We start from the raw sequence: 17,954 nt of genomic DNA on the forward strand, positions 1-17,954 counted from the left end.
TAGTTATATAGGCGTTTGAAAAAATAAGACATTTAATTTTGTTGCCCTGGAACACAGAACAACAGCAGGTAGCTTCATGCCTGGAAATGACAGAATAGTAGTAATTGAACATTATCTGTTCCTACTTTTTTATAGTATTTTTAAAACATTACATTATGAAGTTCAGTTCAATTGCTCAAGTAATCGGTAAGCGCATATTGCAGATTCTCCTGCACCTCATGCATTCACCTTGCAAAAGAGGGAAGTGGCCCCAGAGAGTGCTTGTAGGCTTCCTATCAGCTGCAATGTCATAAACCTTTCATTTATGTGCTCATACGTATTAGCTGGTGACATTTAGAAAGTATTCCATGAGCCTGACTTTGCAACCTGCTTTGTACTACCCCATTATTACTAATCATGCACAACAGGCCAATTTATAGGGGTCTTACATACCATATAAAAAGAAAACTGAAATATAACCGTCATAAAGCAAGATGTTGGAATGAGGCATTAGGGTAACTTTGATAACTGATATACAGACTAAGCAACAAAGAAACGCAGAAAAGGGCAAAAATACACACAAGCTCCATTTAACTAGAAATCAAAACATGTAGTGTTTGTTTTTAAGAATAAACCTAGAGATGTTCTTCTGTACCCTTGGCATCTGACAAGTGTTCTAACAGTGGAAGGAGTTCAGATGATAGGCCATAAAATGTGCTCTGAGAGTAAACGGAGTTACTGTATACGATTTATTCTTATAAAGTGCCACACTTAGTCCACACTTTAACCATCCATCTAAAATGACCCGATGTCTCCAAAAGTCCAGCAAGTTAATTCAGAAATGTAGAAATAATGTAAAAGGATATGCAATCTAATTTAGGCACCACCAGGGAGGTCTTCGGGTTAGGCACCACCAGGGGGGTCTGAGGGTTAGGCACCACCAACGGGGGTGGTTAGGCATCACCAGGGGGGTTGGTTAGGATTAGGCACCACCGGGGGTGGTGGTTAGGGTTAGGCACCACCGGGGGGGTGGTTAGGGTTAGGCACCACCAGTGGGGTCTAGGGGTTAGGGATAGGTACAGGGAGGGTTCTGTGTGAGAGAGTAGGGATAGGTATAGTTACATTATAATATACGCCACCAGGGGGGTGGTTAGGCTTAGGCACCACCAGGGGGGTGGTTAGGCTTAGGCACGACCAGGGGGGCGGTTAGGCTTAGGCACTACCAGGGGGGGGTCTTAGGGTTAGGAACCACCAGGGGGGTTGTTAGGGTTAGGCACCACCAGGGGGGTCTTAGTGTTAGGCACCACCAGGGGGGTCTTAGTGTTAGGCACCACCAGGGGGGGTGATTAGGGTTAGGAACCACCAGGGGGTGGTTAGGGTTAGGCACTGCCAGGGGGGGGAGGGTTCTTAGGGTTAGGCACCACCAGGGGGGGGGGGTCTTAGGGTTAGGCACCACCAGGGGGGGGGGGGGGGGGGTCTTAGGGTTAGGCACCACTAGGGGGGTCTAGGGGTTAGGGATAGGTACAGGGAGGGTTCTGTGTGAGAGAAGGGATAGGTATAGTTACAGTACAATATTTGTAATATACACAATTTATTAAATTATGTATATTTACACAAGGGGGGGGGGGGGTCTAGGGGATAGGGAGAGCCTACAGTTAGGTATAATTGCAGTAAAATACCTGTAAAACCTACCATTGTATTACTATGCTTAATACAAGTGTAAATATCGTTTTTTTTGGTATAGACGCTAATTGACGTTTCATTTCCGAATTCGTTTGCTATAAACTGTATTTTGCAGTTTCATTTCCGTTTATTGAACCGATTTATTGCCATGCACAAGAAGTGCTTCACAATATTACCGTTACAACTGCCAGCAGTGTATTGCACGTTATGCTATTAACGCAACCCCTGGTACATGATTAACGTGGGCATTACTACAGCAACACTGTACACTGCTGGCGGTAGTAATGGTAATATTGCTGTGCACTGCCTGCGCACGGCAACATTACCAGAAGTTAGTGCATCAGCCCCTTTGTCATCTGGTAAATCTGCACCCCCAAAATAAAGGTTTCAGTAAGTTACACTATCCACATTTAGTATAGATTCTGTAACCATGGGGTTGACTGAAGTGTAGCTGGATATAGGACATTTATCTTAACATAATAATTTAATGGGGATTAATAAATTTGCTCTTTGTTATCATGGAAGTAAAGGTGCGGGCCAAGACAGCAAGGACACCAGATACTTTCCAACTTGGGAAGGCAATGGTTTATTGTAATTTCTATTGTAACTCTACATATTGATAACATTTACCCAGGCACAAACTTAAAAATGAGTGACCCTGGAAATAAGGAACAGTCGGCAACTATAAAGCATTAATGCAAAGCTTACATCAGAATTCTTCCGACTGGGCCAGAAACCTGGCAGCCCATCTCTAATTCACAGGATCCTGCCAAGGACTATATATCTTCCTACACGGCAATGTGTTGTGTAAACACAGCATATGCATATAAATAGAATAAAAAGGTTAAATCAGCTCCAGAACAATGCATGTTTGCTTCAAAATGAAAAACACACCAATCGGGTCATAAGAGCAGAGTTTAGAATAAATGTAATCAGGACTTAGCCAACATCTATAAAATAAGGGAGTGCAGTCCAAGTACCTGGGACCATATGGTGAGATGCACATGGGGATTTCACCTCCACATCACTGAAGGGCACCACGGGCCCTGCAGGGATACAAGGCATGGAATGAGCATCCTGCTTTGATATTTGCAATGAAATAAGCACATCCACTTTTAAAGTGATTCTTAAACAGAACAATGCGATCCAGCCTTGTAAACAAGACACGTTCAAAAAGGAGCCAAAGACTACAAAAACACAGCGCCTTTGGCAGGAATAAAGCTTGTAAGATAAAGGATGTTTTCCGAGGCGGTTATTAATGTCTCCACCTTAGTTTTTTTCATATATAGGGAAGGAAAACATATGAGGCCATGAAGACACTGTATACTGTATAATGCTGTGTGAAAGTGAGTGAAAAAAATATTAGTGGTGCAGCTACAGACATCCATTGAGACACTTGCACTTGAACACCCCACCCCCATATGTCAATGTAAGGTCTTCCACCCTAGACACCTCATCAGTATCTGGAGTCCTCACTACACAAAAAATATGTTCACGTTTTAAACAAATGACCCCTACTACCATCACAGATAAATGACTGTACATCACCCTCGCATATCTGAAGATATGTACAGGGTGGGTCATTTATATGGATACACCTTAATAAAATGGGAATGGTTGGCGATATTAACTTCCTGTTTGTGGCAGTATATGTGAGGGGAAAAACTTTTAAAGATGGGTGGTGAGCATGGTGGCCATTTTGAAGTCTGCCATTTTGAATCCAGCTTTTGTTTTTTTAATAGGAAGAGGGTCATGTGACATCAAACATATTGGGAATTTCACAAGAAACACAATAGTGTGCTGGTTTTTAACGTAACTTTATTCTTTCATGAGTTATTTACAAGTTTCTTTTTGTTTACAGCCATTGGCATGTCGCAGAGGTTAACACGTGAGGAGCGGATAGAAATTGTGTTGATGTCTGGTGAACGCAGTGACCGGGTCATTGCAGCAGATTTCAGTGCAAGACACCCTACAAGATCACCCATCTCCCATGCTACAGTTAGCAAACTGCTTGCTAAGTTTTGTGAAACTGGTTCAGTGTTGGATTTGCCAAAATGTGGACGCATGAAATCTGTCACTAATGAACATCAGTGGCTGTCCTAGCTTCATTCAGCAAGAGCCCACAGTGTAGCACTCGCCAGATGTCACTGGAGAGTGGCATTAGTCTAACAGCCCTTTGGCGGATATTAGCTACTCACAAATGGCAACCTTACAAACTCCAACTACTGCAGCATCTCAACGAGGATGACGCAGATCGGCGCACTGAATTTGCAGAATGGGTAAAACAAAAATTGGAACAGGACCCTCAGTTTATGTAGAAGATTTTGTTCAGTGATGAGGCAAACTTAAGTGAATGGTGAAGTTAAACAAAACCACCGCTATTGGTCTAACACTAACCGACATTGGATAGATCCCTCCAAGACTGTTGGAACAAAAAAAAAATTGATGGTATGGTGTGGTATATGGGGTACAAAGATAGTGGGGCCATTCTTCATCAATGGAAACCTCAAGGCCACTGGATATGCGAAATTGCTACATGGATGAAGCATTTCCCTCTTTATGCACTGAAGCTGGCACGTTCCCTGAGTTTTTCCAGCAAGATGGTGCACCAGCACATTATGGGTGTCAGGTCCGAGCATTCCTAGATGAACAGTTTCCTGGAAAGTGGATTGGTTGTCGTGGGCCAGTTGAATGGCCCCCAAGGTCTCCCGATCTGACCCCCTCAGACTTTTATCTTTGGGGTCATCTGAAGGCAATTGTCTATGCTGTGAAGATACGAGATATGCAGCACCTGAAACTACGGATACTGAAAGCCTGTGCTAGCATTTCTCATGCAGTGTTGCGATCAGTGTTTGAGGAGTGGGAGAAGAGGGTTGCATTGAGATCCAACACAATGGGCAGCACATTGAAGACATTTTATAAGTGATCAGAAACTTGTAAATAACTCATGAAAGAATAAAGTTACGTTAAAACCAAGCACACCATTGTTTTGCTTGTGAAATTCCATTTGATGTGCCATATGACCCTCTTCCTATTGAAAAAACTAAAGTTGGATTCAAAATTGCCGACTTCAAAATGGCCGCCATGGTCACCACCCATCTTGAAAAGTTTTCACCCTTACATATACTAAAATAAAAACAAAATCATGGTATTCCAAAGGGGGGAGACACAGAGCCTATTCGTAACACTGAATGACTGTCTTAGTGGCAGTGGGACTTTTGATGCAAATTTTGGATTAGTTCTTAACACCTCATTAAACCCTTAATCCACAATCATGTATCCTCAAGCAATATTCCCCATCCCTCATAGGCAATTCAAGTCGGTTGACATCAAACCAACAAATGTTGATTCAGGCAATACCTTTAAAGACTAACTACTATATTCATAGTTCCCTTGCAAACTTTCAAAATTAAGTTTCTTCTTCAGACTTAAAAGCCCCCTTACTAAAATGCTATGGAAAACAAAAGTTTGCTTTCTTAAAACAGAAAGTATTTGCGATAATTCAGGTTGGAGTGAGCTTGAGATGTCTCCCAGTGCATCACTGCTGAATATATGCAAATTAACCACTGTTGCACTTAGAAGCTAAACACACCTCCAGATCCGCTGGAATGCAATGATGTGTCAGCCCTCTCCACCATCTTCAAGAAGGCCCTCAAAACTCACCTTTTCACTCTGACCTACCACCCCTCACAAGTGCTCTAAATCCGCATCTGAACTCTGGTCCCCTAACTTTCGTGTCCCTACCTCTCCCTGTAGATTGTAAGCCTTCGGGCAGGGTGGTCCTCCTTTTGTGTCCTACCTGATCATGCACCTGCATTACTGTGCACCCATGCTATGCATTTGAGTGAACTCAACTTGCCTAATCTCCATGCTCCCCTCCAGTGACTGACTAAGGCTAAGCATTACCTTGTACTCATATAGTTGCTAAGTAGTTCAGTCTGAACTACTTAGCAACTATATATGTTTTCACTGCTTTCTGTGAGTTTAGGTCCATTTTAAAGAGAACCTGAACTGAAAATAAAAAGTCAAAATAACCATACACAGGTCATAGTAGACTGTGTAGTTTACTTCTCAATCATTCTCCTCTCCTGCATCCCATTTGTCCACTGTGCTCCATGGAATTCTCCATCCTCTGTTTTAAAAATGGCCCATTCCAGCTTCCTGGTCAGCACACTGTTAAACTGTAAAATCACCCACTTGAGCCATAGGGAAACATGGACATTACCTTGCACATTAATTTATAACTGACAGCTGCTGATATAGAATTGACAGCAACTGCTATATTAAATTTCTGACAAAATATTGTCAGAACTGGAAGACATAACTGTAAGAAGAAAATGGTGAGCTTCTGAGAAGAACTGACGGTGAGGTTAATATGCAAGATTCATTTGTGCTACATCATGTGTTTATTTTAAATAATTTTACTTGCTTCAAGTTTGTTAGGAAACCTCGCATATCCATGTCCTACCTGTGGATGACATCTTGGACTATCTTGCATATCCACTACTCACCACCAGATGTCCTCAGCAGGACTTTCTCTGCAATTATGCAGTCAGCTGCAGAGAGCCTATTTGAAGCCTCCACTCTGCTACAGACTTTGCCAGGGCTTCAGTTCTATAGGCCTCTCTGCTTGCTGCTAGCTGCCTGAACTCCTGGTCCCATTGCCGCTTCCTGATTTCCCGGTCTGACCTCTTGCCTGTGTATTTACCTTGTCTCTGGATTGTGATTTTCTACTGTATTTCTCTCCTGGTTTGTGATTTTGTGCTGGTCTTGACTTTCCCTTGATAACGATTTGGTACTGCATTCTCGGATCTGTATATAGTGTATATAGTCCTCCTGTATCCTAAGCTGGAGTTTAAGCTCTTCTGGGTTCACGTTACAACTGATGTAAAAATGAACTGGAGTGCAGTTCAGTTTAAATGTAAAGATAAAAAGAATTCCTGAAAAGATTGTCAATACCAAACAAGCACAGAGCTATATAAATGGTGGCAGGAACACCAGTGGTGTATGCAGTCCAAACCCATCACATATTTGTTCAGAAGTTTAGTTTCTGGACCACATACAGAAATGTTATCGAAAAATCCATTGTGATGTTCCAAGTATCATTAAAACCATAGGAATCTAAACAACATCTACAGCCAACCGCCATTAAACATGCAAACTGTGAAAGATATAAAGCACACCAGTCTCTCAGAGCTATCATCAAAGGCTCAGCTCCCCAACTACAGCCAAGTTAGGGATCAACGACTGATTGCAGGGATGAGAGATCAAAGCATGTGGTGTGAAACTCATGTGACAAGTTGTTGCCTCAGAAACCACACAATCATAAGAAACTACCTAATCAGCTGCTACATGAGAAAAGTATAATGCCAGGATTTTTATAGCACAGGGCAAGTGGGACATAACTTAGTGTGTATTTAATAGAAAAATAAGAAAAAAAAAGGTTTGCCCTTTGTCATGCAAATAGAAACAAACCTACAATAAAGATTGAAAAAAAAAATTGAAAAGAATGCGAACACTTAGTATAAAATAGGGCAAACAAAATAGCATATCATTTCTAGCTAGTTGTTCGGTTTAGCTAGGTCATAGCGTATACCTAAATAAGTAGAACTGCTTCAGCTGCAGACCTATCTGCAAAGCCTAAGCGCTTTGAGTCCTATGGGAGAAAAGCGCTATAGAAATGTTATTGTATATTGTATTGTATCTGTGCTCTAGACATTATTATACTGCCACTACAATCGTATTCTTTACTAGGAATGAAGTAAGGAAACAAAATGCATATCTCTGCATAATAAGTTATCGTTGGATTTTATACCATAACTGGATAACATGTACCAGAGATGGTCAATCAGCAGTTAATGATTCCAACCCACAAGCAAATTAGCCCCTTAAGGCCCATACCCACCGCACGTGAGTGACGAGCGGTCATTTCCGCGATCTCGGGTCGCACTATCAGGTGGTCATTTAGTGTTGCACAGTGATAACGACTATAACGGCAAAGCTTAAAGATCCCTGATGACTCCCGCACAAAGTACCGCGATCACTTGAATTCTCGTTTGCGCCCGTCATGTGCCATCGCACATAACTGCCATCAGGAAGATGGATCGGGGAGCACTAGTCCTCGTGGGACATCGCTGTAATCCATCTTCCTGGGTTGCGAGGGGAGTATGTAGCTTTAGACTGACTTTTTTTTTAAGCTACCAGCCAGTGCCAGCTATGTTTGAATTGTGTTTAGTAAAAGGCTGGCTCATGCACCATTGTTTTTAATCATTGTAGTATCCCATGCAGTTTAGTTAGGAGGGGGGCAGATGAGAGGGAATATCCTGCACGCTGGTGCCCCCTGCTGGTCATATAGCCATTGTCTATATGCAACTGAAGCCCTCTCCTACTAATTGGCTGACTTGCTCAGCTTTTGCTTGATTATCACTGCAAGCTAGGTGTATTATGTGTGCACTTCTCATTGGCTTATAAGCAGCCTGCAGGCTTTATAAAGCAGCAGAGAACTGTTTGGGAGTGAGGTTCTCCAATTGTGTGTTTGGTAAGTTTTAGAGCAGTAGGAGACAGGCCTTGGAGGTGGCAGCTCCAAGGTTTTGGCTGCGCTCACATATGGTGTTAGATGCTGGTTCTGGGGCCCCGGGCAGTGAGAGTTCCCGGGGCCCCAGGCTGGCTCATGCACCATTGTTTTTAATCATTGTAGTATCCCATGCAGTTTAGTTAGGAGGGGGGCAGATGAGAGGGAATATCCTGCACGCTGGTGCCCCCTGCTGGTCATATAGCCATTGTCTATATGCAACTGAAGCCCTCTCCTACTAATTGGCTGACTTGCTCAGCTTTTGCTTGATTATCACTGCAAGCTAGGTGTATTATGTGTGCACTTCTCATTGGCTTATAAGCAGCCTGCAGGCTTTATAAAGCAGCAGAGAACTGTTTGGGAGTGAGGTTCTCCAATTGTGTGTTTGGTAAGTTTTAGAGCAGTAGGAGACAGGCCTTGGAGGTGGCAGCTCCAAGGTTTTGGCTGCGCTCACATATGGTGTTAGATGCTGGTTCTGGGGCCCCGGGCAGTGAGAGTTCCCGGGGCCCCAGGCTGGCTCATGCACCATTGTTTTTAATCATTGTAGTATCCCATGCAGTTTAGTTAGGAGGGGGGCAGATGAGAGGGAATATCCTGCACGCTGGTGCCCCCTGCTGGTCATATAGCCATTGTCTATATGCAACTGAAGCCCTCTCCTACTAATTGGCTGACTTGCTCAGCTTTTGCTTGATTATCACTGCAAGCTAGGTGTATTATGTGTGCACTTCTCATTGGCTTATAAGCAGCCTGCAGGCTTTATAAAGCAGCAGAGAACTGTTTGGGAGTGAGGTTCTCCAATTGTGTGTTTGGTAAGTTTTAGAGCAGTAGGAGACAGGCCTTGGAGGTGGCAGCTCCAAGGTTTTGGCTGCGCTCACATATGGTGTTAGATGCTGGTTCTGGGGCCCCGGGCAGTGAGAGTTCCCGGGGCCCCAGGCTGGCTCATGCACCATTGTTTTTAATCATTGTAGTATCCCATGCAGTTTAGTTAGGAGGGGGGCAGATGAGAGGGAATATCCTGCACGCTGGTGCCCCCTGCTGGTCATATAGCCATTGTCTATATGCAACTGAAGCCCTCTCCTACTAATTGGCTGACTTGCTCAGCTTTTGCTTGATTATCACTGCAAGCTAGGTGTATTATGTGTGCACTTCTCATTGGCTTATAAGCAGCCTGCAGGCTTTATAAAGCAGCAGAGAACTGTTTGGGAGTGAGGTTCTCCAATTGTGTGTTTGGTAAGTTTTAGAGCAGTAGGAGACAGGCCTTGGAGGTGGCAGCTCCAAGGTTTTGGCTGCGCTCACATATGGTGTTAGATGCTGGTTCTGGGGCCCCGGGCAGTGAGAGTTCCCGGGGCCCCAGGCTGGCTCATGCACCATTGTTTTTAATCATTGTGTTTAGTAAATGTCTTGCCAAAATCTACAGGTACTTAAGGTCACATTAGACAGTAGGGATGTCAATGTGGTGCAAACACAATTGAGAGGATTGAAGATTATGCTAATAATTATGATAAATTATGCTAATTATTATGAAAATGTAAAGGAGAAATCAAATTTTGTAGTGAAATCATTTGATTGGTGCATTTTTAAGCTGCATAGATTTGCAGTAATATTTACATAATATTGCATCAACTTAGAATTATTCACCTATTTTTAGCAAGTAGAAAATTGGCACTGAGCCAAAACTTTGTACTAAATGCCTTTAGACATTGGAAAGACAGAGATCTCAGAAAACAAAAATGCACTAATCCTCCAAGCAGGGAAATATTTCTGGATAGGCTACTTATATGGTTATCTAGGGCAGCACATATGCTAGAGACTTTAGCAAGTAACCACGGACTTAAAACTCAGGTTTCTCCATAGTGATGGGTACCACAGGTTTGTATCTAAGCATAGAGGCAAACTGTTAACAAATCTAGCCAAGGAGGGTCCTTCAGTTCAATATTAGAGGCTTGCTCACCATAGACTACCAATGGATTGGCCATGGATACAGAATATCCCTTGTGTGGCCATTACATCACCATGTCACTTTGTTCTCCTGTGACGACAATATACAGAGCTAGCATCATTGTAAACAATTGAAAAAAATGTGAGGGATGGAAGCAAACCATCACATACATTTTAGGGGCTGAAAAAGACGGTTAGGGTGCAGAATGTATACATCTGATGCTATCATAGAATGGTCTTTGAACAAGTTGTAGAGAGTCCAGAGATTGGTGCACTCCCTTTAAAGGAAACCTGAACCAAATCATTTTTTTTAAATAAACACATGATGTACCTGCAAATAATTACATACTTTGCCTTCTATTACTCTCAGAAGCTCACCATTTTTCTTCTAATAATTCCTTCCAATTCCAAGTAGTTCTAGGCGGCATTGGAAGCCTTAGGGCCTTTTTCCACTTAATCCGTTGCTGTCAGTTACAACTAAAAGGTCAACTGACGTGCAAGGTAATGTCCATGTTTTCCTATGGCTCAAGCTGGCAATATTACAGGTTAATGGAATGCTGGCCCGTAAGCGGTTAGAGTCATCAGCATTTTTACAATGGAGGATAGAGAATTTTATCGATCAAAGTGTACAAACAGGATGCAGGAGAGGAGAAAGAGAAATAAGTGGACTACGAGGCAAGTATGACATGTTTATTGTGACTTATTTTTCAGTTCAGGCTTGCTTTAAGACATTATTTCTAATTACTTTATTTCTGATAAACCTCTCAAGTTACCGTATCTTTGATTGAATGAGACGCTATGCTCTTAAGAAATGAATGACTCTGTGGTCCAAATCCTTGAAGTCTTTGATCTTGGGCAGCTCCATAAATTCTGAGCTGCAATGAATTCCCCACTTTTATTAGCATGGCAGAGGACTGGGTTGTGCGTGCAATCACATTTTACTAACCATGGGACACGTTCTCCTACGAGTTTTCAATAAGTAAGATGGAAACACGGCAGAATTAACAATGTCAACTGCACAGCAGGGCAGAAGTTACAAACAGTGCCTTGTAAGAGCGCTTTTTACAGAGAAATCCTACTTCTAAGTTTGTTAGAGTGTAATTTTGTGTTAGCAACAAACTCCAATACAAAAACATTATCTGCAACTTCTAAAACATCATAATTTGATACTGAGTAAAAGCCACCTTTTGCAGGAATAGCAAACAGCTTTAAAAAGAAACTCGGACCAAGAATTGAACTTTATCCCAATCAGTAGCTGATACCCCCTTTTACATGACAAATCTATTGCATTTCACAAACAGACCATCAGGGAGCGCTGTATGACTGATTTTGTGATGAAACCCCTCCCACAATAAACTCTGGTACCGCGGTACTCTGGGCAAACTGCCACAATGTAACAATGTTCACAGACAGGAAATGGCTGTTTACAGCTGTCTGTAACAGCCAAAACAGCTAGGAGCAGCTACATAACCTGCCCACAGTAAAAAATGTCACCATGTGATAAATGTCAGAATGTAAATCTGGGAGAGGAAAGATTTTACAATGAGCAAACACTGACTAAATCATTTATACATAATTATTGTAAAAATGAAGCACTTTTGTATTACATTATTTTCACTGGAGTTCCTCTTTAAAGAGAAACTCTGACCGAGAATTGAACTTTATCCCAATCAGTAGCTGATACCCACTTTTACATGAGAAATAAAATGCTTTTCACAAACAGACCATCAGGGGGAGCTGTATGACTGATATTGTGCTGAAACCCCTCCCACAAGAAGCTCTGAGTACCGCAGTACTCTGGGCAAACTGCCACAATGTAACAATGTTCACAGACAGAAAATGGCTGTTTACAGCTGTCTGTAACAGCCAAAACAGGTAGGAGCAGCTACATAACCTGCCCACAGTAAACATGTCACCATGTGATAAATGTCAGAATGTAAATCTGGGAGAGGAAAGATTTTACAATGACCAAACACTGACTAAATCATTTATACATAATTATGGTAAAAATGAAGCACTTTTTTTTACTACATTATTTTCACTGGAGTTCCTCTTTAAAACAAAATTGTACTGGTGTAACTAGAAATCACCAAGTCCATCAGCAAAACTTTGGATAGGGGCACCTCCCACTGCCTTATGTTACCAATATTAGGTCATCTCCCCCGAGATACGACCGATGAGATGCAAATATTTTCTACTTTTCTCTGTTTTAAATTTATTAAAAGACTATATCAAGATATCATAACAAACAAGACATTAAAAGTAGCACCATGTAACATTGAAAACAACTATTACAAAGGCCCGCCCCTTGAAAAATGGGTGCCAGGCCTTGGCCATGTCAAGCCCACAACACGCGCAGGGCCGCGATTCACATGCATGTTGGGGACTCGCGTGCATGGTCGTGACCCAAGCGCACTCGTGTCCAGGCACTCCTGACCCCCTGTGCTGTCCGAAGTCTGCCTGCATGCCAGGCATGACGCATGGACACACGGCATGGAATAGTTTACACATGACACTACAGACATCTGTCACCATCCAAAACTATGTATTAGAAAATTCTGTAATTTTAATATCCTGTTGCGCGATAACATTGCACAGCTTAACTTGGAAGAGCTTAGATGTACTTATTTTTGTTAGAATGATAAAAATATAGATGATTTCAGGTGTATGCATTAGGAGAAAAATGAATAAAAGTTTGAGAAGTAGGGCTGGTTCACACATGCTTTAAAGTACTCCTGAACTGAATTTTTTTTAGTTTACTTCAACACAAAGTATGTGTGGTGCTGTGACGTATGACAGCACCTTCCGCACCCACCAGTGTCCCCTGTGGCCCCCACTCTGCTCAGCCATAATCTTCGACAGAGCGGCATGTTTATTATGGGCCGGGGAGGAGGTGGCAGTTCCTCTCCTCAGTCCATCCCTAGGAACGCCCCCTTCTCGTTATCACTGTAATTAACTAACAGCACGCAGCGCAGGAGAGCTGTGATGTGCGTGGTCTTGAGATTGAGCGCGGGATAGAGTACTTCCTCCCTGCTCATAATCAACCTTCCATATCTCCACCGCTTTAGAATTCCTTCTACAAGTAAACAAGAGGCATTTGTCCATCACACAGCGATTAAAGAGATTCTATATGATATACTAGCAAAAAAAAAAAAAAAAAAAAAAAAAAAAAAAAAAAGCAAACAAAAATGTAGTCAGACAAAACACATATTCAGACAAAGACTACAGTATTTCAAAATGTGTACTACATTACAGTGCACTATGCATGCCCTAAAAAAAAAAAAAAAAAAAAAAAAAAAAAAAAGGACTCAGACCAGAAACAGCATATCAACATTATCGCATCTGCTTTATCTTAACAGTATCATCACAAACGCTATTTTAGACAATGGTGCTTCAGGGACTGTTCCAGATATGAAATAAGATGGGTTAAATAAGCAGCACAGATCCCTGCGTCCCTGAACCGACACGCAGGGTCACACGACATCCGCACACTCATTGAACTAAACTTCGCTGTCTGGAGTGCAGGATGATTGCTCTGCTCATTACTACTTTCTCTTGTTACTTATGTTCAATCAAAGGCCGAGTCCACATTGCCTGGGATTCTAGAGCATTAACATTATTGTTTGGTGAAGTAATCTGACCATTTTAAATGATATTCTCATTTGTATGTTTACAGAAAAAAAATCCAACTTTAAAGCGGCAAACATGATAGAAGGTTTGGCCAATTCTCGCGGGTGTTTTTTTTATCCCTTAGCACAGCCTTTCTCAACCTTTTTACCCTGGAGGAACCCTGCAAATAACTTTTGGATCGCAAGGAACCCCAGCAAGTAATTTTTTGATCTCGAGGAACCCCTGTATTTATTTTGCAGGACCATGGTCTTTAAAAGTATGTGTAGCTGTTTATTTCACTGCCCCTATTACACTGCCACTCATTATACTGTCTCCTGAGCCCCCAATTTAGTGCTTCTTGTTACAGTACCACCTATTATAATGTGCTCTATTATACTTCGCCCACAATGGAAAATGGCCAGGAACCCTTGCAGAGTACTCAAGGAACCCTGGGGTTCCTGGGAACCCTGGTTGAGAAAGCCTGCCTTAGCATGTGGAAAGTCTAATAATGTCCTATTAGAATGCCTTGTCGGTCATGGAATGCACATTCTAAGGAAAATGGACAACTGCCCCAAAAAATTTTCTGAGGCATTATTAATCCATAAGCATCAGGGGCGTGTCTGGATTATAAAGCGCCTAGCAAACACCGATATTGTGTCACCCCCACCCTTCCCCTCTAAAAACAGCATCCTTTCTAGCTTACATTTGTTATGGCTGCCTGTGTTTTTGGCTCAGGATATTGCTGAAGTTATTTTTTTTATAAATATCTGTTCTCATTCCCTCTCTATACTCTATTCTAACACTAATCTTCGAATCTTTGAATAAAGTAGTAAGGAGTCTCACGATTAACTAAAGAGGGTCTGAAGCGAAAAAAATTACCTTCTTTTACTCTCTAGTCCTCTTCAGCAGTATGAGCAAAGATGAATCGCTGCATCCGTGCTGCTGAATGGTGTATTTACCCCCATCCCCCGGTACTTCCTGAAAGAGGCAGAGCTTTGGGCACTAGCTCTGCCTCTACTTGCATCAATCTGCGCTTATTGCCGCCTCTCCCCGCCCCTCTCAGACTTCTTTCACTGAGAGGGGTGGGGAGAGGCGGCGATCAGCGCAGATTGATTGGAATGGAGGCAGAGCTACAGTCCAAAGCTTTGCCTCCCCCGGGCAGCAAAATCCACAACCTGGAAAGTCAAGGATTTTTGCCCCAGGATTTTGGAGGGTTAATGCATTGTTCAGCCGCGCGTATGTGGCGATTCATCTTTGCTCATAGTGCTAAAGAGAACTAAATCGTAAAAGGAGAGAATTTTATTTGCTTCAGACTCTTTAAAGTAGCCATGTTCCCCAGATAACATTTAATCTGATCTGAGGTTTGAGTGATAGGGAGGAACGGGGCAGGCGCCATGCCCATGGCAAGAGTCATGCCTGCACCCCTCTAGATATGCCACTGATAAGTGTACAAAAACTGATGTGGAACAATTACATCGCAGGATGCAAATGTAGCCCAAAACCAGCACAAATACATTTTTTTTTAGAAACCCTTCAGACAGCAAACATACTTTCAGCACATGGATATAACCAAAAGCCCAAAGAACTTTGCAATGTATGTAATATGGATTCAGCCTCATCAGGAGGCATGGGGAACAGAGAGATTTATTAAAAGTGGCTACAAGTGGCAAGGTTTCAAAATAACCATTTAAAGATTGTTGGACATGTACTTCTAAGAAATACCTTTCTCCCACAGTAAAATGCACTATGAATCACCTTTCTCCTATGATGCTGAACTTACAGTACGCAGTAAAAACCTCAGAGATCTGACAGGTTTCAGGCTAATATTTTGCTTCATGGGGGATTCTCAGCATTCCCTTTATCCTTTACAAAAGAATTCCCTGCAAAGGACCCATACAAAGATGCTGGCCACTTTGCTCATTTAGTCATTTGTAATCTATTCTGGCAGTTGGACTAAGCAATGGCGGATCACCAAGTGCTTTTGAAAATAAGGAAAACCTTGAGAATCCCCCAGGAGGAGATGGAGTAGTCAAACACCTACTGGATTTTTACTGCCTACTGTAAAGGACAGGAACATAGGATAGAGATACTTTTTAAATCAAACTGACTTTACTAGTCATGGGTTATGCAGGTTTTTATATTCATATACTCCTGTACAGTTACACGGAATGTAGTTTGGGGAACACTAATGCTTTTGATTTATTTTTGCGTTTGGGACTGAATAGAAATATTGAAATGTTTTCTCAATAAAAAAATTGAAAATATAACAAATTAATTATTTTTTGTGCTCCACCTATAATTCTTATTATTTTGTGATTAGAGTGTCATTTTGTTGCATCAGTGTACACATTATACATATTTACTTGTTGAAACAGTCCTGTTACAGCAGTCGGTATGCCTTTGACCGTCATGTAGGCCTGGCTGTACTGTGCTACGGAGAAAACATCTGACCGCAAAATTCAGATACATCTGATTGGTAGTCACCAGCATGCTAATAGGCAAAGAAGCGGACACCTGTTCAAAACTAAAGCTAAACTCAGATCATTGGCCAAATAGATCACAAATGGTTAATACAAACAGTATTAGGAAGGCGCTCTAAAGCTCCTAACATTCTAGATTGCAGTTGTCGGAAAACGAGCAATCCCTGACCGTTTGCTAGAAGCAAATGATGTTGGTGCACACTGGAATGCAGAGATGGTACAACTATACTCTCCTGGTCTTGATCATCGTTTGGTAGAAATAATTGACACCGATTACGACCCGAACCTTTCTGCCACGACAGATCGGTCTGACACTTTTTTCAGTTTATTCTCAGCCGACATGTCATTTATCATTTGTTTCCAACTACCACAGTGTAGTGAGGAAAGCAAGAAAAAAAAAGTGCAGGCGGCCTTTTGGAAAAAATGTCTCTACCGATCCCTTTTATAAAAACCGCGATTGGTAGAAAAGAAAGAAAATCTGTCTGCACGGTGACAGCCACTATCTGGCGGTGAAATTTACCTACTTTTCCGCAAATCGCAGGTAAATCGCAGCTTTTATATTGGCCACAATATGCGGCAAACATGGTAAATTTCAGTGGTAATGATTTCAAATATCAGTGCCTGATAGAATCTTGTGGGATTGAAAATAGCAGCATTGCAAAACATGCGCGGAGCGGCTTTCTGGTAGAAGGGAAGGAAAGGGTGTTTAGGCGCAATGGGGGGAGGGGGGGTTTTAGGGTTAGGCACCTCCGGGGTGGGTGGTTTTATGGTTAGGCACCAAGTGGGGGGGTTGTTAGCCACCACCAGGGGGGGTCATAGGGTTAGGCCCCACCAGGGGGAGGATCTCATGGTTAGGCCCCACTAGGGTAGGTATCTTAGGGTTAGACACCACCGGGGGGGGGGGGGGGTTAGGGATCGGTAGAGGGAGGTCTCTGTGTGAGAGTAGGGTTAGGTTTAGCCATAGTAAAATATCTGTAAATATTACCGATATTTTACTATCAGAATTCAGTAGTAGAATATCATTAATCTTAACGATATTCTACTAGCGGCAAACCCCTGCTCCCTTTTTCATTTAGAATATAACCAATTCATGTGCCCTAGTTTGTAGTCCAGCAATGAAAGACTAACAGACTGCTCAACTCTGTGGTTTCTGCTTATTTACCTGCAAGTGTTTGCAAAGTGAAGCCGCCAGAGCCTACTGTATCTATTCTGACACACGCACTGTCAATAGTGTGACAGGGTCTGCTGCAACTCAATAGCAGAGGTGTGCCATTCAGCAAATTAAAGACAACACAATACATAATCTGAAAAAATGCGCAGAGTTTTTAACTGCTACAGACTCATATGGAACAAGCAAGATGAATTGACCCCTTGAAAGTGACTGCTGTTCTTGACCTATTAACTTTAAATCCACTGCAGTGTCCATCAACATCCAGTGCAATGGAAGTGGAGTCTGACTTCCATATACAGTGGAACCTTTGTTTGAAAGCACAATTTCTTCCGGAAACCTGCTCGTAATCCAAAGCACTCTTAAAGCGAATTTACTCATAAGAATTAATGGAAACCCAAGTGATTTGTTCCACAGTCTAAAACCAGTTATAGTAAAATAGTATAAAATAAAAATGTAAACAAGACTTTCACTATAACTAAAGCTGGCCATACACTAGGCCGATTTCCCGCCGATCGACAGCAGA

General features: G+C 42.2%; 1 protein-coding gene across 4 annotated transcripts in view; it reads right to left on the reverse strand.

The window, feature by feature from the left end:
• FMN1 (formin 1) overlaps positions 1-17,954 on the reverse strand; it is a 405,926-nt gene that overhangs the window by 150,573 nt on the left and 237,399 nt on the right. The window lies entirely within an intron of this gene.

The sequence above is a fragment of the Hyperolius riggenbachi genome, chromosome 9, assembly GCF_040937935.1.
Source record: "Hyperolius riggenbachi isolate aHypRig1 chromosome 9, aHypRig1.pri, whole genome shotgun sequence".
NCBI classification, from domain to species: Eukaryota; Metazoa; Chordata; class Amphibia; order Anura; family Hyperoliidae; genus Hyperolius; species Hyperolius riggenbachi.